Source organism: Ambystoma mexicanum, chromosome 4p, assembly GCF_040938575.1.
Source record: "Ambystoma mexicanum isolate Mex_15411 chromosome 4p, UKY_AmexF1_1, whole genome shotgun sequence".
NCBI classification, from domain to species: Eukaryota; Metazoa; Chordata; class Amphibia; order Caudata; family Ambystomatidae; genus Ambystoma; species Ambystoma mexicanum.
The window spans coordinates 1,106,977,173-1,107,005,162 of NC_090927.1; the positions used below are offsets into that span (position 1 = coordinate 1,106,977,173).

A 27,990-nucleotide genomic window follows, 5' to 3' on the forward strand; every position below is an offset into this window, starting at 1 on the left:
TATTTAAACACAAACTCAAAACCCTTTTGTTCGAAAGAACTACTTTCTCCTTGATCTATGATGTAGACTAATGCTTGATGGCACCTCCTTTTCGGTTACCTGTTATTTTTCCTGTCCGCTCTTCCCTGCCTAAGGGCTTTGTCCCAGCGTGTTAGAAATAAATTAAATACATATAAAATCCAGGGTTCCATGTCTCACTCCTAAAATCTGCCATACATCCCAGAAGATATGGGGATAGACACTTTTACAGCCGCCAGCATTTGTTCCAAAAGACGAATAGGAAATCAATAAAATCTCAGTCTCTCAGCGATGGAAGGGAACTCTACAGTATCTGAGTATTGGTGGGTTATGGGCCTGAAGACAGAACTTGAGTTTCAGCCAGAAATGTATACGCTCCTCCGATCCTTAAAAAGTTCCACTCCACATACCCATAGAAAACAGGAGGTAACATAACGAGATCACTGACTTCAGAAAAGGGGTTGGGGGCTAGGTTGTCGTGTCAGGAAACTTACCTAACATTAGAGCTCCAAGTAGCTTGTTGCCAGGGCACCTCTGGAAGCTGTCCTGGATCCAGCGTTATGCAGAGGCAAAGACCAGAATTCCCTGCCCCAACATGAAAGGGCGATAGCCTTTAAACGCAGTAGTCCATGTCCCCATCCAAGATGGCAGATGCCCATCACATAGCCAACGCCTGACGTCATCACGCATGCATCATGCAGCAAGGCGGATATAACAACGCCACAATCTGGAGAGCGCATCTTATAAAACAGGAACTCCATGGTCCTGGAGGTGTGGCTGGTGGTTTTTTGGACTCTTTCTAGATTGTTTTCCTAGGTAATTAGGAATTCTCGTTTTCTGTAGGTTTTTTTATTTTTGATAGAGGTTCCAAACACGTATTCTGCAGTGCCTCTATCTCTTGGATAGTTGTGGTTTGTACCACAGAATGTGATAGCATATCTTCCTCTGGATTACGCACTGCAATGTTCAAATAGCAGGATTCTGTGAAGTTACAGATATTCCTTTGGATCATTATTCTTGCAGGATTAATCTAATTAATTTAGGTAAATTACTGTGGGGTTACCATGAGGGCTAGAGTTTGGCAAGACCTTCTATAGGCCATGTACTAAAACATATACCTTCTATTCTTATTACAGTTAGCTACTGGACCAGTAAACTCCTGGCCTATCCTGTAACCTTGTTTTCCCTGCTATGGATGAGTGCAGAGATCTATACCTTGGTTGGGCAGGAAAAGAACAGTCCCTGTGAAGGTCATAACACAGGCATTCCTCTTCCTTATGGCAAAGGTGTGAATACTTCATGGTTCCTGAGAGTTCAGGTTAGTACTTCTGATCTGATATATGATGATGCCAAAAGTCTGCCCTGAGTGACACTGACAAGTTCAGGCCAAGAGTGCCCTCTTGAGAGCTGAAGTGACAGCCAAAGTCACTCCATCACAGGGGTGGCATTCAAGATATTGCACTGCTCATAATCATTGCAGCCACATCCAATTTGATAACACACATGTATCAGCTCCTGTCAACCGCTCAATACAGGGACCTGACACAAACCAGGGGTTACACCACGACTCACCCAGACTTCGCCTCAAACTGCTGCTTTGCTGAATCGCACATTGGTGCAACAGGATCACCTTTCAAACCTTTGCCACCCGCTGACTCGAACTGCAGAAGCATCACTCATTGACCCTTCTAGGTGGTTACAACCAGATTCGATCCAGCTCTACCTCGTGCAGATCCTGGTGAGATCTCTGACCTGCTACACCAAAGGCAGCCCTTGAACAGCACAGAGCTACCCCATCAGAACCTGCTCGGCACACGCTTGCCACTTGAACCCACACGATCCAACATACCCGAACTGAGCTAGATCTGCTTGCATCACTAAGGCCATCGACCTGCAAAAGACCCAAAACAAGGTACTATCAACTAATACCTGCCCTCTTGATCCATTATGGGCCTCAAAAGACTAGTTGGGTCACTTTTGCACCTTTTTCCTCTAAAGATATATCCTTTTTATGGTTAATAAGTTCCCCATTGCCCCTGTCTTTATACTCAAGGCAGTAAATTCTTCTATCTGTTGCATCTTCTCTTTTCATTCCACAGGGGTGGGTTTTGTACACGGTTTTCTATTTAGTTTTCTTGCAGATGGTGTGTTTAATTAAAGTATATATATGTTCATAGAACCTTGATTAAACATTCCCTTTATTTTGATGTGTGTTACTATGTTGTTTGGGCCACTACTGAATCACATTCACAACCCTGCAGAGAGCACAGCCTTCCCTCAGACCACATTATCACAAAAGGCGAAGGAGGTATATCTCTTAGCTGTGCCTGTTTTACCTTAATGAATGTGTTGATTCTTGTTTTGCAGATGTGCGAGGGCTGAATGAGCATTTTAGACTCTGCTCATCCTTCTATTCCTGCAAGGCAGAGTCCAATTCATCACATATCTCTAATAGACGCATGCCAGAGCATGACATGGCCAGTGGGCTGCCACTTTCAGGTGCAACCTTTTGGGCCAATTTAACCAGAGGCGGTGGGACTTCAATGAAGGTCAGGGTGAGATGCTGGGTAGAGTTTCACGTGTACATCAAGGGATCTTACACAACCATCTGCGCATATTTAAATATGAATGCATGACATACACGGGGGACATGCTTTTGTTCAGTACTATGGACAATTCTCAAAAGCAAGCAATCAGTATTTAACAGGAGTTCAGAGGGTGATGGGGATGTTGCAACAAAACAAAAAACGCTTACTCTTTTTACAGTAGGCAGTTGCTGTGTTGCCTGCAATATTGTTACAATGGATAACATATGCTACCTGGAGGAGGGGATTTGGATAGGTGCACACAGACTCCAAGAAAGACTGATAGGCAGAACATGTGTCATCTGTCTATGGAACATGGGAAATTATAGGTCCATAATTACTTAACAATGTACAATCATATACAATCAATCAATTTCATATATATGTACAATAATATAATAATAGTACAACGTAGAACAACACAACAAACACATCACGGTAGAAGAAATGCTACACGTTATCATAGAATAGCATATATGTACAGACACACACTTGTTCATATAACATAGCAGTTAGCATAACAGTTATAACAATCAATTGAATATTAATAATACATATATATATATATATATATATATATATATATATATATATATACATGTATGAATATATACATGTGCACACATGTACACACCTACATGCACATATATATATACACATTTTCTCCCTTTTAAAACAAAAATTCACTAGATAATAATGCAATAGAACAAGAATACGGCATTCTCTAAAACAATACATTACAATTCTTTCTACTTACTTAAAGTCTTGTAGATGTGTTTTGATTATAAGTCATAGACAATAAAGTGCAATCTGTAAAGGAGTTGATGGAGAATTCAAGCAATAGCATCAAAACTCCTCTGACCTAATGGTTTGACAGTTATGTACACAATCCTCATATATACACACATATGAGTATCCCAGACTCTTACATTCTGTAAATAGATGTTTGGCTGTTTTATCAATGTGTGTCATTTTACAGATTCTGCAAAATCTTTCATTTAGTTGAGGACCGAGAACCAACAACAGAGGCAGCTGATTAATTCGAAGGCCCACTACTAATTATCGAATTGCTGTATTGGGGGTCTTGAGAATGTAGAGATGAGGACATACAAAGTGCTCAAAGTGCTGTTTAACATTAGATATATGTTTATAGCTCTTAGGTTTGCTATATGATTGTAGTTGGCATTCCAAGCCCATACATTTCTTTTCAAGGTTTCTTTACGTGTCTTATAATCACTCCCAGTTTCATTTTTCCAGTCCCAGTTTATCTGCTCAAACATTGCAAGATTTGAATCCTCAAACCTGCCTCTGTTTACTGTTTTTCTGTCACTAACAGCACCCATTACTTGCAAAAGCCGGCACTTAGGGGTAGCTTTAGATTTAATAAATTGCTGCCCATGCTTTCTTTGGACCTGACTGCTGAGAGATACCAACCCCAATTCCAATCGAAGATGTTCCATTGGAGTTGAGGGCCCAAGTTTAACATTGTTCTTCAAAACCTACCTTCAAGTTGGTTTAGCCAGACTATGTTGTCCATGGTTAGAGTCTCTAATCCATAAAGAATGGCGGGACAAAAGCATTGATGGTACAGCTTTAAAATTCCCTCCATAGAATAGCCTACTGTCTGATTTGAAAGTCTATCGAAAGTGACATTAGCTGTTTGTCTTTTTTGGTTTTTGACTACTTGATGTAACTATCCTCAGCCGATATGTTAACCTCCATGCCTAAGTACGGGTAATGAGTTACATAGTATATGGTTCCTTGAGGTGTAGTAACCACAACTCTATTTATCTTCCTAGTTGTGACCAACATCGTCTTGGTCTTTTCCATGTTAATTGATAGCTCATTTTACTCAGCATAATTAAACAGTTCATAGAGCATAGATTTCATCCCCATGTAGGTGTGGTCGAATATTACCAGGGCATCAGCATTTAAAATGCTAGAGACTCTGATAACACCGATCTTGGGTGAACAGTTTGAGAAGTTTGATAACCGCTCAGGCAAATCAGCCAGATATAAATTGAACAGCAGGGGAGCTAACACACAACCTTACTTGACTCCACTGCTTATTCATATAGATGGCGTTATCAGCCCCTCATTGCTCAGGCAAACCCTTGCTGTCGCATTACTGTGTAACAATTTAACAATGGAAAGTAGCCACACAGGGCAGCATAGAATTTCAATTTTGCTCCACAGCAACAACCAATTTACTTGGTCGAAAGCAGGGTGGAAGCCCGTTTGACAAAAGGGCAGAATATTCTTCATCTCAACCTTGGCTTGCAGCTCTTTCATCACCAAAGTCGCAAACACATTTCCGGTTATATCTAACATTGACAGCAATCTGTAATTCTCTGGAAGGGATCTACTCCTGTTTTTGTATATTGGTATCATTATAAATTGCTGTCAAGTTACCAAAATTTGCTGACCTCTTCACATCCTATCAAAAAACATAGCAAATATAAGGGTGCAACTATCTGGGTCCTTCTTAAGGACTAGTATTGTTAGCCCATTAGGACCAGGCGCCTGTTAATTCGTAAGTTTAATAATGAGTTCTCTGAACATTCCAGGCTTAATATCTAAGGGCCAGCACACTCTCAATACGGGTTCAAGCTTTATACGGCCATCAGCACTTCCCATTTTTGCCTCCACAAACTTCATCCATGTCTCCTCACCTATTCGATTAATCCACTGTTTCTCCATGAGGCCTTTGGCCAAACTAAGAATTTGCCAAATGGTACATGTATATTTACCTCAAAGAGTGCCAATCACCCTTTGCTATTCTACATTCTTTAGAGAAAATCTCCAATTTATGACCCAGATTCTATATGCAGACTTTACTTTAAATATTTTATTTTTATTTTTTTTTATTTGCATTTGTATAGCGCACCTGCAGCCCAGAGGCATTGTGGCACTTGTTACATGAAGTGTATAAGCATTTTCAGTTGTAAGGTTACAGTTACAAAATTCAGCAGCAATACATACACACATTTCAGCAGTAATAAATGCAGCCAGTTTAGTCAGACATAGGGAGCAGTTGAGTGGTATTAGATGAAGAGTTGTGTTTTGATTGCTTTGCGGAAGGCTAGGTGGGATTCAATCATTCTTAGGTTGGGTGGAAGGGCATTCCATTGTGTGGTGGCTATCGTGGGAAAGCTGGATCCGCCTGCACGGGCCTTTTTGGTTTTGGGCACAAGGATGAGGTTAGAGTACCCCTCTCTAAGAGGTCTTGTGGCGGTGTGCTTGATAATCCTCTGGACAAGGTATGGAGGGGCTGCATCATGGAGACATTTGTGTGCCAGGGAGAGTGTTTTGAAAATGATTCTCTGTTTAACAGGGAGCCAGTGGACCTGTCTCCTGATTTCAGAGACGTGTTCTTTCCTTGAGGTCCCAGTGGCTGGCCTGAGGGCATTGTTTTGAGCCAGTTGTAGTTTAGCAAGGTTTTTGCACAACATCCCAGATAGAAGGGCGTTACAATAGTCGAGTCTGGAGCCAATAATGGCTCTGGCAATGGTAAGACAGTTCTGTCGTGATAGGAATGGTCTGGCTGCGTTAATGATTTTTGCGTAGTAGGCTGACGAGGTGGAGATAGAATTCGCTTGTCTGTACATGGTGAGGTTTGAGTCTGGGTAGACGCCAAGTGTTTTGACATTGTCAGACACCTTGATGGGCGTGTTCTCAATAGTGAAAGAGGAGTATTCCTGACTGAGGTTACCCAGGGTGGTGGGTGATCCGATAAGTAGGAGTTCCATTTTTTCACTATTAAGGCAGGGCCAGTTGTCCGCCATCCAGGATTGGGTGGTTGAGTAGATAGCTGTGAGATTGGACATGTCAGTTTTGTAGTCACCGGTGAGTGGAATTAGCACCTGTGTGTCATATGGATAATTGGTGTATGAGATGCCCAAGGAGTCCAGGATGCTGAACAGAGGCCTGGTGAAGAGGTTGTAAAGCGTTGGCGCGATGCAAGACCCTTGTGGGACTCCACATTTGAGGAGGCTGGGGGTGGCGGCAGCTGAGTCAGAGAAAACGTTCATAGCCCTGTCTTGGAGAAAGTAGGTAATCCAGTCACAGGCTTTGGGGGAGAAGTTAGCCGGTGATGCGAGATGTCGGCAGAGAGTGTTGTGATCGACCAAGTCAAACGCAGCTAATAAGTCAAGGAGCAGGAGGAGTGCTGGTTTGCCTATGTCTCTCAGGTCGTCCATTTGGTTCTTAAGGTCAAGGAGGGCTGATTCAGTGCCATGTCGTGGGCGGAAACCTGATTGCCACAAGCCTAGGAGATGGTTCTCCTCCAGGTATTTTTGTACTTGCAGATATGCAGTTTTGTCGAGAATTTTTAGTGATAGGCCTATAGGTCCCGGGGATGGTGGGGTCGAGTGATGGCTTTTTTAGTAATGGGCATACCCAAGCTTCTTTGAGTTCTTTGGAAACAAGACCTGACCTAAAGGAAGAGTTAATGAAGGCAGTGAGAAAGGGTGCCAAGGTGAGAGCAGAGTCTTTGATGAGTTGGGCTGGGCAAGCATCACCTTTGCAATTGGATGGTTTAATACATTTGAGCAGGGTAATGACCTCTGATTCTGTAATGTCTTTGAAGTCGAAGGGAGCAGGGGGGTTCAGTTTAGGTGAGGTGGGCACTTGGCTATGCTGGCTGGCTATTAGCTTTTCAAGCGCTTTTTGGTGGCCAATGATTTTGGTCTGAAGGGTGTTGAGCTTGTCTAGCATAGCGGACTGAATGCTTTTGCACCAATTTGCATCCTTGAGGAGAGTAGGTGGAGGGGTGGAGGGTTTTTCCAATTCTCTAAAAATAGAGAATATTTCTTTGGATGTGTGACTCTTTTTCTACTAGGGGGCATCTTAGAATGTTAAGACTGCGAATCTCGCTACACATCTTCTGCTGGGAATCACAGATCATATTATTGAATAGCCATATTTTTATGCCTGCCAGGTATCGCAGTCCTTGCTACTAATCTGGCCACCATTCTTCGATTTCATCGGGATTGAATGGTCTAAAGTTGAATCTACAGAGGTAATTTGGATTATAGGATAGCATGCGTAATTTTGTCAATATTAACTTTAGACCAATATATCTGATTTCCAGCATGGTTGCATGTTATACCTCCTATACCAGATACAATATGTTATTAAGGGGCAAAGCCATTGCAAGTCTCAATGGTTGCTATTTGCATTTGGTATCACCACCAAATCAGAGACTAATTGCAATAGAGCATTGTTTGCCAAGATATAGTCCAGAATTGCCCATTTTTGGACACATCTCCAGGTACCTTGAACAGGTGGATCTCCCCTAACACAGCCATTTAAGACTATCATTTCCCATTCTCTAAGGAATGAGATCCATTTTTGACCGTAGTTGTTAGGCTTTTTTGTAATAATGAGCATGTACCAATAAGTAGTACTAGTCTCTTTATCATAACAGCAAACATTTAAGTCTCCACGCACAATTAGTAAATTGAGTCTTGGACTACTCGGCCACCCAGAGCATAATACATTGATACATGAAAATAGACCACCTGTGTACAACCCCCCAGGCGGGTCGTACACATTTAATAACATCATCTTTCTACATCCTGTACCAAATGTCAAAATTACATAGATTGCAAGCAAATTACTATTTTTTTCATTTAATGATACTATTCTAGGATCAAGAGTTGATTTCAGCCCAGTTATTTGTCCTCCCGAGGGACAAACTTTCGGACCTTTCTTGGCTGGTTCTTGAAACAGACAATAACCATCAATACTGATTGGCTCAATCAACTAGGTCTCCAGCAGCTTGGACAGGGTGCCTCCCTCAGCCAGAATGTGTGAATTCCCTCTTGTATTCCAACTAGCAATGCTTAGCAATCAATTATTTATAACATGTGACTTGGGTAGAAAAATATTCAGCCATTCCCAGCCACAGTCATTCTCCACATTAGAAGGTGGCCAAGCGACATTACTTTACAAAACTTTCAAGTACAAAACGTATAAATCAAACAATGTTTTTTCCGAGCTCAAGTACAAAACGTATAAATCAAACAAACTAGGGGGAAGGATGGAGAGAGGAAACGTAAAATAAAAAAGAGAAAAGTAAAAAAAAAAGTCTTAAGAAGACCAAAAAGCCTATCTCTTTCCTCATCCCCAAATCATTATAAGATTACATTTTAGATAAAGATTATGTAAATCTCCATGGTGGGACAACTCCTTGTCTCTGTATTGTGTCTAGGGTACCTACCCCCCTCCTAATCTTGGATTTTTCGGGGTGTAGTTCATTAGTTGCCCCGGGGACTTATTTTCTTGCTGTTTGTTGAAATGTTAGCAGCGCTGATATGTATTTACTTCCTCACTCCTTTTTTCTGATGGAAAAGTTGTGTTCCATCAGATGTATGGATTGAAGAAAACTTACCACCGCTGCTGTGAGCTGTGTTTCATGCCCTGCTATTATTCTATTCCACATGTTCTCTGATGTCAACCAGTCAGTTCTTTCTACAAATCTTCCTAGTATTTTCATCCTTAGGTCCCACGTTCCTTTACATTCAATTAATAAATCTCTCAAGGGCTGATTTCTTGGAACCGCACATCCTTCGCAGTATTTCACTGCCCGCTCAGGCTGTTTTCGGATTTCCAATATTTCCCCCGTGGGTAGTAAGTTCAGTCTCGCTCTGAGAAAGTTACTCCTAATTTTCTCATCCGGGAATGTTTCGAAATACATTGGGAGGGTTCCCACTCTCTTGTCAACAACCAGAAAGGTGTTCTTTGGGGTTGATCTTATTTTTCGTATTGTTTCTATCCAATCTAGTGTTTCCAACTCCCATTTTACCTTCATGGGGTTGTTTTCCAGTATTTCCAGACTCAGGCCCATCCTGGCTAATGCAGTTTTTATTTTCAATTCCAATCACTGCAGAATCCCAGATTTCAATTGGTTATGAGTTTCCTTGATGTCCTCATATAGAGAGCCCCTTTTGGGATTTGTGATCTCCCTGTAGAGCGACATTACATTTGAAGCCGGTAATCCAACATTCAAACACATCCTACATTTTGAGCAACAAGGTGAGGCAATATCATTTGGATCTTTAGGATCCAAAATATAACCCAAAGTTTACATAGTGGTTATATGTGATCTAATCATTGTGGCAGTTTCTGTAAGGCCACAATGTATTTGTGACACACAGCCTGTTTTTCCAGTCAGTTGTTCAACACAATGGAAGTCACTTGTATTCAATATCCTTAAGGTGAGTATCTTTCCAAGTATCTTCAAAAAGGCAGGTCGATTCAGGTTTTTATTATCCTGGGTAGCCTTTGCCAGGCAGATTGTGGGGATTTTTTTATCTAGTTTTTCTGACTCAATACTAGACAATATTTCCAGTGGAGGATTATTAATTCTTTCACCTTTTTGTCTTCTTTTGAGATTTGTTTTTACAGTTGCCTCAAGCTCTTTATGTACCAAGCATGCAGTAATTTTTTTAATGACTTCTTGTGGTTGGGAGTTGGTTACTTCTGCTATATTAGAGATGTGCACAGAGTCATTATCTTTGACAAGCCAACTTGTTAATTCACCTGCATTTCGCTTTTGTCTTTTTTTTCTACGTGAGTCTCTTTTCTTTTTCTTAGATTTTATGTGGAAGGATGAAACTAAACTTGAATTTAAGCTGCTCTATTTCGCTGGTAGCGCCAGGTGGCGGGACTGCAGGCCGGATTTCAACTGCTAAACCTTCTGCTCACTTTGCCTGGCACCTCTCCTTACGGGTTTTAAGGTTAGTCGGTGAACAAGTACAGGCTTCTACCAGTTCTTCCACCATGTGAGAGGCGCGGTTTAGATCACCACTGTCACAGTACTGCCAATATACTCTCCGATACTTCCTTGTGTTTTAGCATTTTTCCCGTTTGTCCAAGCCATGTTTTGTTCGTACAGATTTGTTGAATAAAGTATGGCATCACCCTGATGTTTTAGATCTTCATGAATCCGGCCACATAGTTTTAGTAAAATCGTGACAGCAAATTCGAAAGCTACGGTATTTAGGTTAGATAAGGAGCTAGCTTTGCTGGCATTCACAATGTCTTCTGGGCTTATGGCGTGACTTATTTCCCCTAGGCCTTCATCTTCGATGTCAGGGAATACATTTGCGGTGATAGACATATGTTGACTATGTTCTGTTGTTCACTAAGGAGACTGCGACTTTATAGTTAGCCGCGAATGTAGTATCATTGCAGTGAGGTCTGAGTTATGTACAGTCAATGATTGCATTTTCCTCTGTAAGGTATAAGAGATGTCCAAGAGCAAATGATTATCTATACTAAGCATAGATCTATTGGAGGAGCAGTTTATACGTTCAAGCACATTTGCCTCTGAGCCCCGTTGAGGTAGAGTTATAGCTGGTTGTTTAGATTTTCTCAGAAGCTCTTTGGCTTCGTTCTTATCGTCCTAGATTAGAAACGCAGTAATTTTCCTGTCAGTCAATCTTCCCGTCTCTACAAGGTTGCTGTCTAGGATTTCAATAATAGGAGGAATCTGTGTACCTGTGTCTAAGGTATGGACTTGCTTTGTTTTTTTCGATCATGCCCGTCTTCTTGTAAGGCTCAGCTTTCCTCAAGTTATAAGCCTTACTACGGTTGATTGCTTTCCCAGGCATATTTACAAAGAACAAATCTTATTTAGTGCTTTCTTGTGCCGAATATTTTGCCCTGCAGCAGTAATCAACCCCCGAGCAACAACAAGAATATGCTTAGATAGAAAACGGTGGGTCTAGTCTTACCGTGCTTAGAAAGAAAGAGACCAATTGATTTGGTCAGCAAAGTTCAAGGCACTATTGAAAAAGTAGGCACGGAAAACTGCAGTTAACAAAGTCTCCTCTGGTCACAATGGTCCACCAACGGACCTCGACAGATGATTTGGTAGCCCACATGTGCGGCGCTACGCAATACTAATGAGGTTTAAAGCTTGCTGCAGCAGATTCTCTGTTAGTAGCTCCTCCTTTCATTGAATAGGCACAAAAAATAGACTCCAATAGGTTTGCCCACGACAGACCACTTGGCAACCTACTTGTTATCCGCACCTGTTTAAAGAAGAAAATGAGGGCGGGCTGTGCGAGTCATTCAATGGGACTTCACTACAGGATTTCTGCATTAGCCACTGTTCCTAATAGAGTGAAGGGGGAGCTCCACCACTCCACCCTCAGAGAGTGATACAAAGCAGAGATGTCAAAATCTGACATAGAATTAACATGTTGATCGTTGCTGATTCACCCAAAAGATTTCCATTGACTTGTAATTCAATTTGGATGGTGGATCTAAATGGATCCAGGGATACCCATATGGGGCTTGGTTTCAGGTGAGGAATCTGAATGTTTAAGAACTTTTTTGCAATGGGCAGGTAAAAAGTTGTCGGATTAGGCATATGTGTAGCACCATCTTGGCGATTACTTGTTTTTGAGTCAAAGGGAAGTACGTGCTATGTGCATCCATGTGTTGTGTGACTTTCAGGACTTGGCTCACTACCTTGGGTGCCATTGGCAGCTGAAAAGTCTAAAGGCTGGTGTAGGTTTCCCTATTTTGAGGTTTTGACAGTGATTCAGTAGCAATGGAGACGGATCAGTGCCTGAGTATTCCAAACGTTTTTGTTGAAATGGGCACTCACACCTTGGGAGTCCCCTGTGACTTTGACAAACAATAATAGCTTTTCCTGAGTGGGCATTTAGGTTTTCAGCTCCCTTGTGGGCTGCTATGCAGCTGATAATTAGCATTGCCCTGATAGTCTGCCCCCCACACACCCTTGCATTGCTTTATCTAGCAGTGCTCCACAGAGACTACACACAAGCGCAGGCTCTCAGCAAGACACATGTTCACTATGAAAGCCAGAATCTAAGCATTATAATGATTTAGGAAAACTGGAATTCCGAAAGTAAATGGTTGCATATGTTGTGGGGAATGGGAACCAAGACATATCATCTGCAGCAATTATTCCCATTATTTATTATGCATTGCTAGGCTGATCAGACATGTGCACTAGAGATACGAACATCAACAATTGAAAGTGCTTGTGTGCCAAAAACAGCGTATGCCCCTTTCCAACTGCCCTTTTAGCTGTGAACATCTTAAAGTACACCACATCAATGCATTTGTGTGGCTGACACCCGAAGGCAGCATGCCCCCAGACATCAGTTTGGGCCCCATGCATCTTCAGGTAGCCCGAGATGGCCAGTCAACAAGTTGTGCAAACTACTGAATATGATGGGAGGTCCAAAAAAGTGTCAGTTTCAGACGACACAACAGCTACTTAGACACTTCAACTTTGGGTGCAAGATGGTGGCCCCAGGGGGTGCAGGGTATTTAGAAGACATTCAGCATTGGCAATTTTGGGTCCAAAGTTACCCTAAGGCAGGGTGAGAGTGACAGCCAGGATTAGACAGGAATTAACGATGTGGTAGGACTTTCTTATGAGATTCAGCAGGAGTTCCATGTGGCTCGAGGCAGGGCCCATGCAGTGGATTGAGGACATTCTTTCAGATGCATTGTGGGAAGCTGACTTTTGCGTCTCTTGTTGTGAGAAGTGCTGTACAGAATCATGCCCAAACTTGTGGCGGAGAAAGGGGAGCCTTTTTGGAGTTCTTCCAGATAGTAGTTGTGTTAGCATTAGCGTGGGCAGAGGGGTAACCAAGCAGAGGAATAATTGTGGTGAGCAAAGAAAGCGGTGTGACATTGCTGATCAGACAGCCCAGGTACCTATGGACGTTACAGCTGTTGTCGGAGACAGTGTTTAAATGTTTAGAGAAGAATATTGTGTTCAGGTCTGAACACATTGGGGGCGCAGACAATATCATCACTCAAGCTACGTCTTCTTGAGAGGTGATGAGGTTTTGTGGGCTGCCTCTGGACTGTGGATCCAACAATGAAAGCCCTGAATGTGATTGAGGGGTCCAGCATTGGCGGGACTTAAGGAAAGTGCGACACAAGCACAGTACAATTCAGCCTAGATGTATGGAGGGCAAGTGAGATGACATGCTTAGGTTTATGCTGGATAGGATTTACAATGTGATATGAGTGGAACTAGCTAGCTTTGCCTTTTTTGGGAAATTATTTTGTAGTTCTTTGGCCTCTGGTGCCAAACGGACAAGAGGATGACTGAAAGATGAGGGTGGGTTACAGGTAGTAGGGACATAATCCAAAGTTGATAAATCTGCTTGTCATGTGAGCTGTGGTGGTGTCTGTGTTGGTATGGGAAGAAGCAACGTTTAAGGCTCTGTTTGTGGTGCAGCTCTTTTGAGATGAAAGGCACCATGGGTATACCTAATCTGGGCCCCCATGATATTTGGTGTGATGATCTGGAGGTGACCATGAGCTGAGGAAAGAATTTAGGATGGTATTGGGCAGGTTAAACAGGTGGAAAGCTAAAAGGATTGCAGGGAAGGATGGAGGAGTGTTTTCTTCATGAAAATGGATCACCGGTTGAGGAACGATGGGTCTTGTGGGTGTTGCAGACGTGCCGTGGATGGTTGGGAGTGATGGCTGCTGTCTATGACTTGCACTCTTTCTGTATGGGGGCTACGAAAGAGAGCGGTTAACGTGGGCCTGTCTGGGTCATTCTTCTGGAAGTTGGATACAAAACCACCATGGGCACTGGCCAGACTTGAAGTATGGATCTGTTGCCACTACATAGCAAAGTGATCTAGAAACCGAGCCAAGAGGCCGTGCACGTGGGCAACTGGGGTGCCCCTATGATGCTACCCATGTTGTGTGGTCGGGGAGGGAGGAATGGAGTAGAACCAGTTCATGATTATACGGTTTGCGCTTGTAGCAAGATACGCATGGTCAGTTTATATACATAGTGCACCTTGAGGAGAATAATTTGGTGCATATTTTGGGCTGCAGCTCGTAAAGTTGATGAATATGGATTTGAGACGACTCAGAAAGAGGCTAGATGTGTGGTCAGTATTGCCCCAGTTACTGACCCACGTGGTTATTTTGGGGGGGTCCAAGAAGCCATCCGTGGTTCAGTGGGCCCACAGAGTGATACACAGGGTATTAACAGGGGGAATGCACAGAGTAGGTTAGGCACAAGTACATTGAATTTTGCTGAAACTGATGGGGTTTTGAAAGGTTTCCAGAAAGAGATGTCTATGCTAGGAAGGGGGCACAGGAACACCTTCTGGGGAGGGTTCCTCTGGATGTCATTCGCACATCGAAAATAGGCTGTTTAGTTAACAATTTGAAGTTTTATTTCGGATTGTTGCTGTTGTTATGGTTGGTTTTACATGACCAAGAAGTGGGTCTACTTGCTCTCGGAGTTGACCGGTGGGCCAGAGAGGGCAACAAAAAGAGGAAACGTAAGACAGACACGGAGGACAAAGAGATAAAGAAAAATAGATCAGCACAGCAAATAATGGAGGGGTAAAAATAAAAATGAAAGTGGGATATTTGTTTGGACAATGGGGAGGAAAACGAACAAGATGTATTAGAAAACGTAAAAGGCCATCATGTGTGTAATATAATGGGGGAAGGCTGCTGGTAAAAAAAATAAGCCTGCTGGAAAGTAAAGTCGACTTTTATCAAATTACAAGTCATAGGGCTTCTTTACTGATTGAATGGTAACTGGAAAAAATTACGGTACTGCATTAATCGCCAGTTTTTACAATCTGCCAAATTATAAATTCCTGAAGTGCTAGCTCCTTCAATTCCCACTATGGAGACCTATGGTACTTCATAAATATGTACCACATTTTTCACCAGCGCTAAAGATAAATATGTTTGGCGGTAATAGCACTGAGTGGGCCTCATTATGACTTTGGAGGTAGCCATGGCCGTATTGGCGCCATGGCTGCCTCCAAAACCGGGTCCGGGTTCCCTGAATGGGGAATTAACGGGCCATTCTGAGTTTGGAGGGCCCGGTAATTCCTCCTTCAGGGAACCCGGGCCCAGACCTTCCCCATTCCCATTTGAGCCCCCATAGGGCTCAATGGGAATGGGTGCGGGAGCTAACAACGGGCCTATTACGACCGGCCGTTTTGTTAGCTCCCTGGTCCCCTCGCAGGACCCGCTCTGGACGTCTGGTGAAACCAGACGTCCAGAGCGGGTCCCGCGAGGGGACCTCGTAATCGTTCGGAATGCGTTTAGCGGTGCCGGCACCATTACCGCTGCCGTTAAACGCATTCTGCAATAGTTGTAATGAGGCCCAGTGCCTTTTCTTTCTGGCTGCCCAAGTATTTTTAAGATTTACACTACTGCTCGCCGAAGTCAAAGGGCCTCATTACAACCTCGGCAGTAGCCGCCCGAAATCGCCTCCGGGTTCCCAGAATGAAGAATTAACGGGCCATTCCGAGTTCGGAGGGCCCGGTAATTCCTCCCTCCAAGGACCGGGACCCGGACCTTCCCCATTCCCATTTCACCCCTGAATGGGAATGGGAGAGGGAGCAAACAACGGGCCGATTATGAGTAGCCCGTTGTTTGCTCCCTCTTCCCCTCGCGGGACCCGGTAAGCACGCCTGGTTTTACCTGGTTTTACCAGGCGTGCTTACCGTGTCCCGATAGGGGACCTCGTAATGTGGCGGAACAGGTTTAACGGGTCTGCATCCATTTGCAGGGCCCGTTAACCCGTTCCACCAGGGTCGTAATGAGGCCCAATGCATTTTCCCAAGGCACTATCAGTAGCAGAGGGCAACAGAAGCAGCAATAAAGTGCCGCAGTGGAAAGAATGTTCAAGAAAAACAATATTCATATAATTCATCAATTGCCTTTCTGTGATCAATTAAAATGGTGCATATTAATAATTCTGCCTGTGGTGTAATTGCTTCACATTTCTGAGCAACTGCAATGACAGTTCCAAAAAAGAAGTCCTCCTATGTGCGTCCCTGCTCATTACCCATGCACATAATGTTCTGTTTTACAGTGGCTGTACATTTTGTACCCGCCTTTTATCACTCTCGCCCATAAATCCCCTCCAGCTGCCCAATGCCATGACACAGTGAAGAGCGGCGGGCAGCGCACGTCACTTGGATGCGTCTGGTCCCCAGTCAGCCATGTCTTGACACGTTAATAAATGCGCATTCGTTTCCAGTCCATTTTGAGCTTCGCTCAGTCAGCGATGTGCGATGCTCGATTTCAGTGTCCTGGGCCCATGTCGACTTCACCAGCAATCTTCTTCACCTGCCCAGGCTTTGTAGGCTCTGCTGCAGCTGTGCCCGCCATATGCCAACCTCCGGAAATAGTGCATCAATCTGTCCTTCGGGAAAAATTATTGTCAGCCGCGCCGCCACCTCGCAGAGAGTAATGTGTACACTGGAGAGCACTGTTGACAAATACCGTCCAACGCAAAGCTTAAATTAAACTGCGTCACCCGTTAAGTGTCAAGGCGCAAACCACCATTAAGGCGTCAAACAGACAGTGACGAGGCGACGCTTGACACCTGTCACCGTTCCAGCGTGGACTTGAGCTCTCGGACTTGGGAGAGGTTAGCACAATGAGCCCTAAGGTGACACCCTCGTGGCTGCAGGCTACAGCTGATCTATTACGTTTCCGTGGTCTAAGGGGTCACCAGGGACGTTTGTGTTCGTTTTGCTTTGATAAGCATTCGGGATGGTTTCAACACTTGCATGGACTCATTGAAATAGGATGCGTAAAGTATTTCTATATCTTATTTAGCATGCGTCTCATGCTTAACATCACAATTTTAGCACATTGTAATTGGTTATTTATAAGCGCTTAATATCCATAGGTTTTTAAGCACAGACGCAGGGATCGAACCTGTGTTGCTCCACATCGTTTTGCTTCCAAGGCCAACACATTGCCACTGAGCTATTTGCACAATAGTACAACTGAGAGTTCGAATGGAGTCCATCATAGGCTTGTAATTCACATTTGCGAAACATTTATTTTTTTATAATTCATAAAATCATGTTCGTTTTCTTAAGTGTGATATAAGAGGATATGCATGTGAGTTATGCGATTTTTTTTTTGTAAAGCATCACACAGAATAACGCAGAATGCTAATTAAGAGCCTGCATTAAAATATTTAGGACCCATTGATCATGGGGAAAATGTGATATCTCACATCCGTCCTTTCTTTTAAAATACCACCCAATTATGATCTGGAATCACATTGTATATTTACAGCAAGGGTATATGGAAAGTAATGCATTCGACCAATAAAGCATATTTACCAACTACAGTACTTGTATATTTACCCCATACAATATCCTGTGTGATCCCAACTCATAGTCAGGCGGAATTTTCCAAACAGCAGATATTTGAAATGCCACATTTTTGTCTCATTACCAAGAAAATAGGACTTGCGCGCACACTGCACATGTGCACGTTTTTGAAAAAACGTTTAAAAGGTGACACCTTACAGAGACTTAGTAAATGCTATCTGCATATAGGTGTCCCAAGTGCAGCGCATGCTTACTTAAGCAAATGGAATAGGCCAGTGTAGTAATAGATGCAATCCTGATTCTCAGAGATGTGCACCCAAATTGGTACTCCCCCTCGCCTGGTGTTTCCCCCTAAGGCAAACAAGGTTCTTTCCTAACCCGTCAGCTTGACACAGTCTCGGACAGCAGTTCACATTCATTGCATCAATATTGCTGTCCATTTTCACATTTTCTCCCTTTAATTAGGGGAAAAAGACAACACAAACTTTCAAAAGAACGCTCGACAGGCCTGGCCAACCGAGAAACGCCCCATGGACCGGCAACCTGCATCTTTGAAGAGCTGCCCTTCTACCGCACAGAGCACCCACCCTCAACGTCCTCTTGCTGACAGGGCCTCCAAGACCCTACATGCCGAACTGATCCCGATCAGCTTGCATCAACGTTCAACCCCTGATTCTGACTCCGTCAGCTCCCCAAGAAATGAATACAGGTACTGTTGACTCTGAATTGCCCGCTCAGTCCACTTGGTCCAAAGTGATTGGTTAGAACACAATTGCTCCTGTTTTCTAACAAGAATCCCTCCTGGAACTATGCTCAGAGTCTGTCACACCTTCTATGTCCTTCCTTTGGGGTGGGTTTTTGTATAGTGGTCTCTTTTTTGTTCTACGTGCATATGGTGTGTTTCATTAAAAGTGTATATCTTTATAGAACATTGATTGGACATTCCTTTTAATTTTGGACTGTGATACTGTGTTGTTTGGTTCACTCTTGGTTCACCTTCAGACCAATTTTAAGAGCACAGCCTTCCCTCAAACCACGTTCCCACAAAAGGCAAAGGAGTTATCTCTCTTAACGGTCCCTGTTTTACCTTTATGATTGCGTTCTGCTTTGGTTTGCAGAAGTGTGAGGGTTGAGTGGGTTATTTTAACCCTACTCATCCTTGTACTCCTGCAGAGCAGAATCCAATTAGTCACAGTAACAGCATCCCCTTAACTGGGACGGTGTTGTAATCGGAATAGAGGTGCATTAGTTGCTGAACAAGAATTAATGCCGTGTACCACAAAGTAATTTATGAAGCAGCACGCATACCTAATTAACAACTTTGAAAAAGTGCCAGGGACAGTGCAAAACATGTCTCAGCTAAGTCTTTTTTTAAAATAAATTACCAATCATGCACCACACTGGATCATATTTTTGAATTAGGAACAGGTTCAAAGGACACATTTGCCATACAGGATGTAAATCCTTTTTGCTGTACTCAGGCTCAGAACTCTCAGAGAGTGTGAATGACTGCTCCTGGTACCAAAGGTGTACAGAGCGTATTCACTTTATGTTGCTCAGAGTATGTCCATGTCAGGGCATACAGGCATCAGCAAGTAGCCAAATTGGACTCACTTTTCACTGGCTTAAGTACACTACCCAGTTGAAAGGCCATTGCCAATGCTGACGTCATTGCTGCACAACATGGGTTCAACTATTTTACAATACAGTAGGCCTCATTACTCGGTAGGAGGTAAGGGATTACTGGCACCGGTAAGGGTGCCAGTGCCGGTAATCCCTTACCTGCATATTCCGAGGTCCCTTAGCGGGTCCCTTCCTTAACACCTGGTCTGACCAGGTGTTAAGGACGGGACCCGCTAAGGGACTTCAGAGCTAATAATGGTACCGCAAATTGCGGTACCGTTATTAGCTACTTCCCCATTCCCATTGAGCCCTATGGGGGCTCAAATGGGAATGGGGAATGGTTCTCAGAATGGGGTCTTACCGGGTCCTCCAAGGTTGGAATGACCCGGTAAGTACCCATTCTGAGAACCCGGACCCGGTATGCGGTAAGGGGGTAGCCATGGTGCTAATAGCACCATGGCTACCTCCTACCGCGTAATGAGGCCCAGTATCTTGTGAGATGCAAGATCGGGCAAATGGATACTAGGTAAGTATAATGGTTGGTACGTCTATGTTCAGCTTCTGAGATAAAGGAAGTTAATGCATCTAATTTTGGACAGCCTGGCTTCTTCAAAGGTTAAGCATGACATCTGGTTAATTCCGGAGGCCTAGGCATAAATTGCATGGTGTGCTAAGAGGCCGTTTCCAGTGAAGCAGGACAGGATGCAGGCTCACTCAAATCTGCTACTGCAGTAAGGCCAGATTTACCATTAAAGGCCACTCCCTAACCGCTGCTGGATTTTGTATCATTGCTATACTGAAATCAGAGACTTGGTCATTCCAAAATAGACTTTTTAAATACAGATTGGATCATACATTGGAATTCTGATATACATTTTTATCTGATCCACACATAACAGGCAACTTAACATGTGCGGCCTACAATGAATTTCTAGCAGATGATTAGAAAACATTTCTATTGCTAGAATATTGATACGGTTTACACAAAGTGTTTATCAAGACACGCCCCAATCAACATCTAAACAACTCTTGATCATACTAATAAGGGGCAAAACCACTGTTTCATTCCATATTCGTGGCCATTTTTTATGCTGTGTTCAGGTATGAGCACAGGGTCTTTATCATTCGGTACTAACTATAGGGGAAAACAAAGATTGGGTGAATCTAAAGTAAGAGGTGCAAGACTAATGCCTCCCTTCATTTACTTGTGCCTTTCTTGAGCTATCATGAAACAGATGCACCTGTGGGGGTTGCATGTAGTTTACCTGCTCGCCTCAGGCATAGTGCCCAACATATGGTGTGGATTTCACCGCAAACGGAACCCCTCTATGAACTTCATAAACGAAAAGGCCCAGGGATTGGTTGTGACCATCTTTAAACTCAGCGCAAGAAATGCTAAATGCCCCTATTCAAAATAAAACGTTCTACTTTCGTCTGGTGAATGGAGGTATGGAGTCTGTGAAATATAGAACAGCATTGCATCTAACCAAAAATAACATTACAACAAATAGGGGAGAGCAGAATGCAAGAAATCCAAATAATTGCCACTAGTTCATACATTACCTGGAAAACATTGTTACGTTTGAAACAGAGCTTAATGCACTCACTTGTAATTTAATGAATACAAAATGTTATGTGTTTCTTTTTCCAACTGTAACCACAATCAAATGCACGATACTATCAAAAATATATGTCAGAAAATGACTGTCATACACTTGTAAATGCAAATACAAGCCAATTGTAATTACACTAAGTGGTGTAATATATATGACACTTTAAAAAAAGGAATGCATTTTTTAAAAATAAAAGTTGTTTATTAGTTTGATTAACAAACTTTTACAACATACAACATCGTTTCTAAATAATAATAAAAAATGTATATGCATTTCATTTAAAAAAGAAAATCATGTGTCATATATTTCACATTTTTATACAACTTGCTCACAAATTCAGAGTGATTATTTATGATATACTTCATTTGGTGCATCTTTTTTAGATAATTCACCCACAAGAATTCTAAGAAATGTTGTTAATGCCAATACAGTTTTGATGGATAATCCCCACATCAGAATCATCCAGCACCATTCTCTAGCTCTTATTGTAGTTCCAAGTAATTCAGCCCCCAAGGGAACCATGCGATCTAATTCAAAGTGACTACAGTATATTACAAGATGTTTCAGAGACTCTCTTTAAGAATTTTCATTGCAAAAACGACATGTTATATTCTCGTCAGTTGATTTTCCTATATCCCACGTTATAGTTTTCTCTAAGGTGTGTAACTGATTAAGTTTAAATCTCATGTATAGGACTCTTAAAGGACAACAGGGAAATTTCAATAAGTACATTTTGCGTGGCAATCTTGGAGATGAAAACAAAGATGCTTCGCCATATTGTGACTTGGAACTCATTTCATTTAGTATCTTTGCCCAATCATACTCAAAGAGACTTTTTTTTTTACATAGAGGAAACAATGTTCCAAGTCCCACGGCCCTAGGGCCATTCCATCAAGTAATTTATGCATAGAATTATAGAAACCTATTACTGATGGCGGGTTAGTTTCCGAGATCATTGTTCGAAAATCTTCATAGAGTGAGTTGTCTGGAGGATACAACATCCTTGAGAGATTCAGTAATTGACGCCAATGATACATAGCAGATAAGGCTGTAAGGCCCAATTCCTGTTGCAGGACACAATTAGGAAGAGATTGTGCTATCCATAAGGTACTCTTCCAAAGTTTTCCTTGAATCTGATCAAGAATGGAATCAATGTTCAACAGACACATATCCAAGTAGTACAGGATAGACACTTCCACGTTGAGCATGTAAATATGAAATAGGGGGCTCAGCGAAAATGTACAAAATCTTGCATATATGATCTTCATTTGTGTCCCCAGTGGAGCGATTTTAACATTTAACCCAGCCTTCCACATTATTTTAGAATTCGTATCGGAAACATCGCATCCCAGATATTTCAGTGCAGTATCTAAAGGAATTGTGGTACGGTCAATTGTCCATTTCATAGTGTGCACTTGCTTTTTTATATTTTTGAATATAAATATTCTTGATTTGTGCACATTACATTGAAGATCATGATTGTATAAATAATCTGCAAATATATTAAGCTTTAATTGCAGGCCATACGGAGTCCGCTCGAAAATTAGGATGTCATCCGCAAAGGCGAGCCATTGGATTTTTAAGTGACCAAGCGGTGCGGGATAGGAGATCTCATTCATCCATATTTCATCAATATTGCAGAGGTAGAGGTTAAACAGGGTTGCTGCTAAATTGTAACCCTGCTTAACCTCTACCCCCGTCGGTATTGGCTGTGCGGTGGCACCCGAGCTCCTAGTCCTCACAAGATAAGATGTGCCATCATGTAATTTGGCTATTAGCGCTATCAGATGCGAGGGAATGCCCTTGCGTTCCAATTTTTCCCAAATAATTGTCCGAACCACGCAACCAAACGCTGCAGATAAATCGACCGAGGCATATATAACGCTCCTGTATTGGGCGTTTTTGTTTTAGGCAGAAGATGTGCTGAAACAGACGCATTCAGCGCGGTGCCCATTTGGGTGCGAAAACCAATCTGAAATCGAGATAATACTTTAAATTGGCATAAATGAACATGAAGATCTTGCAGAATCAAATTGGCAACCACTTTTGCCCCCCAGTCAAAGAGGGCAATCGGTCTAAAATTTAAAGGGTCAGTTTTATTTCCCTTTTTGTGAATCGGTACTACTATAGATATCAACCATGATTCTGGAACTGATAAAGTTCTTAATATCTCTTGAATTCGGGTGTGTAAAATCTCTGCCAACATGGCGGGGTGCTTTTTGATAGCACAGGGAGGAATGCAATCAGGCCCAGCGGCTTTAGCATTCTTGAGTTTACCTATTGCTAATGTAATTTCTTCAAGGGACCATCCTTGGAAGTTTCCGAAATTACCAAATGGAAATTTAGAGTCTAATTTGGAGAATCTTTCAGGCAATTGAAATTTTGTTTTAAAGAATTGGGTCCATACCTCTTCAGTGATATTAGAAGTTTGTTCACATTTATTGCTTGCACGCTCATCCCGCAATAGAGCCCAGGTAGAGCGTCTATCATTGTGACACAAGCTAGTCATCATTGCTTGATTGACGATATGGTGATAGTGCACTCTGTAATTTTTTCATTTGTTTCTGTATTGATTACATATATTTCTTTTACTTTTTTGAAATTCTAAATTGTTCAAATAAAGGGTTTTTAGGTATCTAATCTTGGCATTTTTGATTCTTTTTGCTGTTTTTAGTTCTCTACTAGAGGTGTGTAAATAATGTATTCTTTTATTAGTCACTCTTTGATTTTTGATAAGCTTTTTGATTGCTGCAGTATTTATAGTAGAATAAGCTACTAGTCATAGTTGAGAATCATTATTCAAGGTTCCAGTCCCTGGTAATCTATATATGTCATCACCAGTCAAGAAACTTAGCCTGTCGCAAGTATAAGCACTCCACCTTAAAGAAGCCCCTGGTCGATAACTCAATAATAGGCCTTGGAGGGGATCTTTCCTTATTTAGGAGATCTCAAGTTCTAAAGTTAGTTGCAAACTAATATGATCACTGTAGGCGGGTGCGAGAATCTCAACCTCTTTGCAGTAATAACACATTCCTGTTGACACTGCAAAATAGTCGATGCAGGATTTCATATGGTTGCGTTCCCAAGTGATCGCGGATACTTTGTTCTGAAAAGGCACAAAGTGAATCTCCCATTAGGCCAGGAATTAATACCATAGTACCCCTCGCTTGGGTCAATACCTGTTGTGATGTTTGATGGGTCAATACCTCATCAAACATCACAACAATTTTCTCCAATATAATTTCGATAGTCATAAGAGAGGGGTTCTGATACAATGATATAATCAAGAAGCAATCCTCCACGCTTACACCCATTTCGATTACCACAGCAACAAAGGGCTGTTCTTTGTAGTTCTTCAAAATCGAGAAGGACAAGTCATTGTTAAAAAAGATAGAGAGACACCCGAGGACCTTCCTTGGGCACTATGAAGTGCCTCCGTATGGATTGCACTAAACCTTTTATCTGAAATGGGGTCATGCTCAGTGTTTCCTAACATAGCATGATATCCATGCTTTCATGAGGATTCATCGTAGTGGCCCAGAGTAAAAGATGTTTTGTCCCACAAGATTTCCAGGAAATCACCTTAAGCAAAGTTTTGTTGCTATGTGGTTGTCACATCCTTGACTTCCTTGAAAGTAGCTAATAGCACCAACAGCCAAGACCAATCTTTACTGTTCGCAGAGATGGCGGCTAGCTGTGCTTTAACAGCTGCTTCTGGAAGTTGTATGGAATGGTTTCCCAGAATTGGATTTACAGAGGATTTGTGAGTGTCTAGAGGCTTCTTGTTGAATACAATCGCCTCTTCAATGGATTGTAGGAAGTACAGGGATAAACCTATCATATTAAGTTCTCTTCTGTGCATCCAAAGCAATTCTGCAATTATTGTGGATTGCACTTGGAAAACCATCCTATAATTATTAATAGGTGGGAGTGTTCTCCATTCGATGTCTCTTGATGCCAGCGTTCTTAGTGCAGGAATTTTCTGGAATGCTTGAAGCATAAAAGAGCGATTTAGACTCTTGTCTCCATTAATCTCAGGAGAGCTGACCCATCCCAGAATGCATGAGATCCGAGGGGAAGTTGCCAAATTCTCCTCCCCCAGAGTAGCCCGCCTTTCATGTGTAGCGATTATTGGTAGTTCTCGATCATCAGGCAGAACACCATCTGGTATTTGGCCTGGTGGTCGAAAACTCGCTACATTTAGAAGAGGGATGTGAGGAATTCTAACTTCAGATAAAGACTTCTCCATACACAACCGGTCATCGGAGCACATGGGAGCAGTCGTGTTTTGTTCTCTTTCCAGGCTCTGATTCTCTTCAATGCTTTGGTTGCAGACAGAATTAGATGCTCATATATCTGTCCTTGATCTCATAGGATCATGTATACCCTGGTTATCAACCAACGCTTTCCCTGCATTCGTTTTTTTGTTGGGAATAGGTTTATAGTAGGCAGATAATAAGGTTAGTTGAGGTACTGTAAGAGAAGAAGCAAATTCAATTTGTTTTTCCGCGATTATTTCATCCCCATCATTAGGAAGCTTCTTTGTCACCAAAGCACCTTGATTTGGTGCATTGGTGAGGTGGAGATTCCTACTTCCCTCCGAATCAAGTTGGAGGGCCAATCTACTTTCTATTGTAAGTTTCTCCACGTCGATTCCGAGGTCAGAGGATTCCTCAGATCCCAAAGAGTTTGTGACTGCTGCCTTCTTTGAAGCTTCACCATTTACGATATGAGTTTCTTTTTTAAGTTTTTTTTTTGTTATGATTCTCTTTTTTGTTTTTTTTGTTTGCCTCAGTTTGTGCAGCCTTACGGAGTTCGAGTCTTTTGAATGCCCGTATATATAACCGTTTTTCTTTTCTTGAGTCAAAATGCTTTTGGTGAGAAATCTTTGAGGAATTTTCACTAACAACATCACATTTATCTTGAATTTCTTTAAGACTAATCTCCTCGTCAATGAGCGCTGTTAGTGCAGAGGGGCTATCTGGATGTTCAATGTCCCCTGAATTGGGGGTTGCACCCTCCTTGGTGTTATCTGCCACTGCTTGCCCCTCTTTAGGCTGGTTGAAGAATAGCAATTGATCAATTATTTCTGAGTGTGATGTTACCATCTGGCACAGTTGGGCATGCGTGTATATTTGAATCGCTTCCCCAGATTTGGCATCATTTACCGTTTAGGCAAATGATTGAGGGATTAAGGAATGTATTACTGTTTAAATCTATATGGCCAAATTGGTGTTCTAATGTAGCTTTGGCAAAGCTAGTTTTGCCGATCCTACACAGAGATCTTAAAAGATTACTTCTGTTTAGCCATACAAACTTTGTTAATGGGGGCCGGGTTGAAATTCCAAGAGATTAGTGTGGCCATCTTGAGAAAAACAAGACTTACATCAGAGACATTAAATTCCCTATAACTGAATACCCATCTGTTCAAGGCCTCTGAGTCAATAAGATTCCCCAGCCCACATGGCTGCATTTCAAGATAACATATACTTTAAAAATCTCTTCACATTCCAGTTAGGCTTCAGCCACTATCCTTTTTCAAAAATAAAATCTAAACTGATTATATGGCAGAACACTTGGCATTTGCAGACCTGACCTTCAAATGCAAGACGTGACACTCAAAATGTCACCTCTTAGCCAGTGCAGGAAATTGAAAGTTGGGATGTGTCGGCATTGGCAGAGAGTGGCAGAGGGTGGGGTATTTTACTCACACCCCATAAATATTTGCATCTCAATCCCTCTGAAAATGTATCATCAACATCTTGGAAATAGCCCAGTTTCTTGTGTTGTCATCCTCCCAAGACTACGGCTGGAGTCTGGCTGTGTTTGTCAGCGGCGGTGCCCTTTGGAAAGGATTATGTGGCAAGCCTGTGCTGGTATAAAGTTCAGTAGATCAGAGTGGGTGCCAAGCAACCTCCTCTTCTGACCCACAATAGTTAGGAAATAAACAAAATGTGGGAAATTAATTGGGCAGGTTGAAGTCATAAACATACTGTCGTCAGTTTCAAGGCTCATGTCACAACAAAGATGTGCACAAAGCAAATGCACGCCCATGAGGTTTCCAGGTATTTTGCACTGCCATCTTTTTCCTGGAGCCTCGTATTTGCATCAGATCTTGCTCCATTTCCCCCCCCTGTGCACCATGCTGCAAGATGCGCCCACGAGTGCTTCAAAGCAGGGCGGCGCCCTAAATAAATCCCTCTCTCTTATGCTTTCTCTGTAGTTAGCGCCACAAAGCCAATCCATTGGTGTTGCAGCACTTACAAAGCTGCATATCGCAGCATGTATTATTCTGCATAAGAGCCATACTCACTGTTGTGGGGGTGCAGGACCTCCTTGGCCCCCGCCCGCGTTCACACGGGAGCTCACACACACGTACCAAGGACCCACACGGTACGCGTGTTACTCGCTCAGGTCCCCGGTGGCAACTGCTGACCGGGACCGTCTTTATTTAACAAGCGCATGCGCAAGCCTCGTTATGGGCCACGCATGCGTATAACACGTATTCACTTTGCAACATCCCTCCTTTCCTCACAGTACTGGGCAAACTGCTGCCCCTGGAATGGCGAGCCATTGTCCGAACAAATCTCCGTGGGGAACCCATGGGTGGCAAACATTTTCTCCAGAGCCAGAATAGTGTGATCACTGGCCGTGGATTCCACCAGTTCCACCTCTGGGTACCGGGACCACTGATACATGACTGCCAGAAAGTACATTCCTCTGCCCGTGGACCCGAAGTCGGCGTGCACCGTCCCCCACGGTTGCTCGCTTCTCTCCATGCTCTGGATGGGCGGCCCTCTTTCTGCTGGACCGGCCGCCTGGCACGGTATGCATGCCCGCACAAAGTCATCCACCTGGCTTTCAAGTCTGGGAACCACACCTTCAGCCTTAGGCGTGCTTTTGTTTTTGCTGTCCCCTGGTGACCTTTGTGGGCGAGCTGCAGTACCTTGCCCACCAATGCCCGTGGGATGACGATCTGGCACCCCCTCAGCAGAAGGCCATCCTCTGCCACCGACAGTTCGT

At 42.8% G+C, this 27,990-nt stretch overlaps 1 protein-coding gene across 3 annotated transcripts in view; it reads right to left on the reverse strand.

The window, feature by feature from the left end:
• GRM1 (glutamate metabotropic receptor 1) overlaps positions 1-27,990 on the reverse strand; it is a 2,116,184-nt gene that overhangs the window by 1,251,492 nt on the left and 836,702 nt on the right. The gene's annotated exons all lie outside the window — the stretch shown is intronic.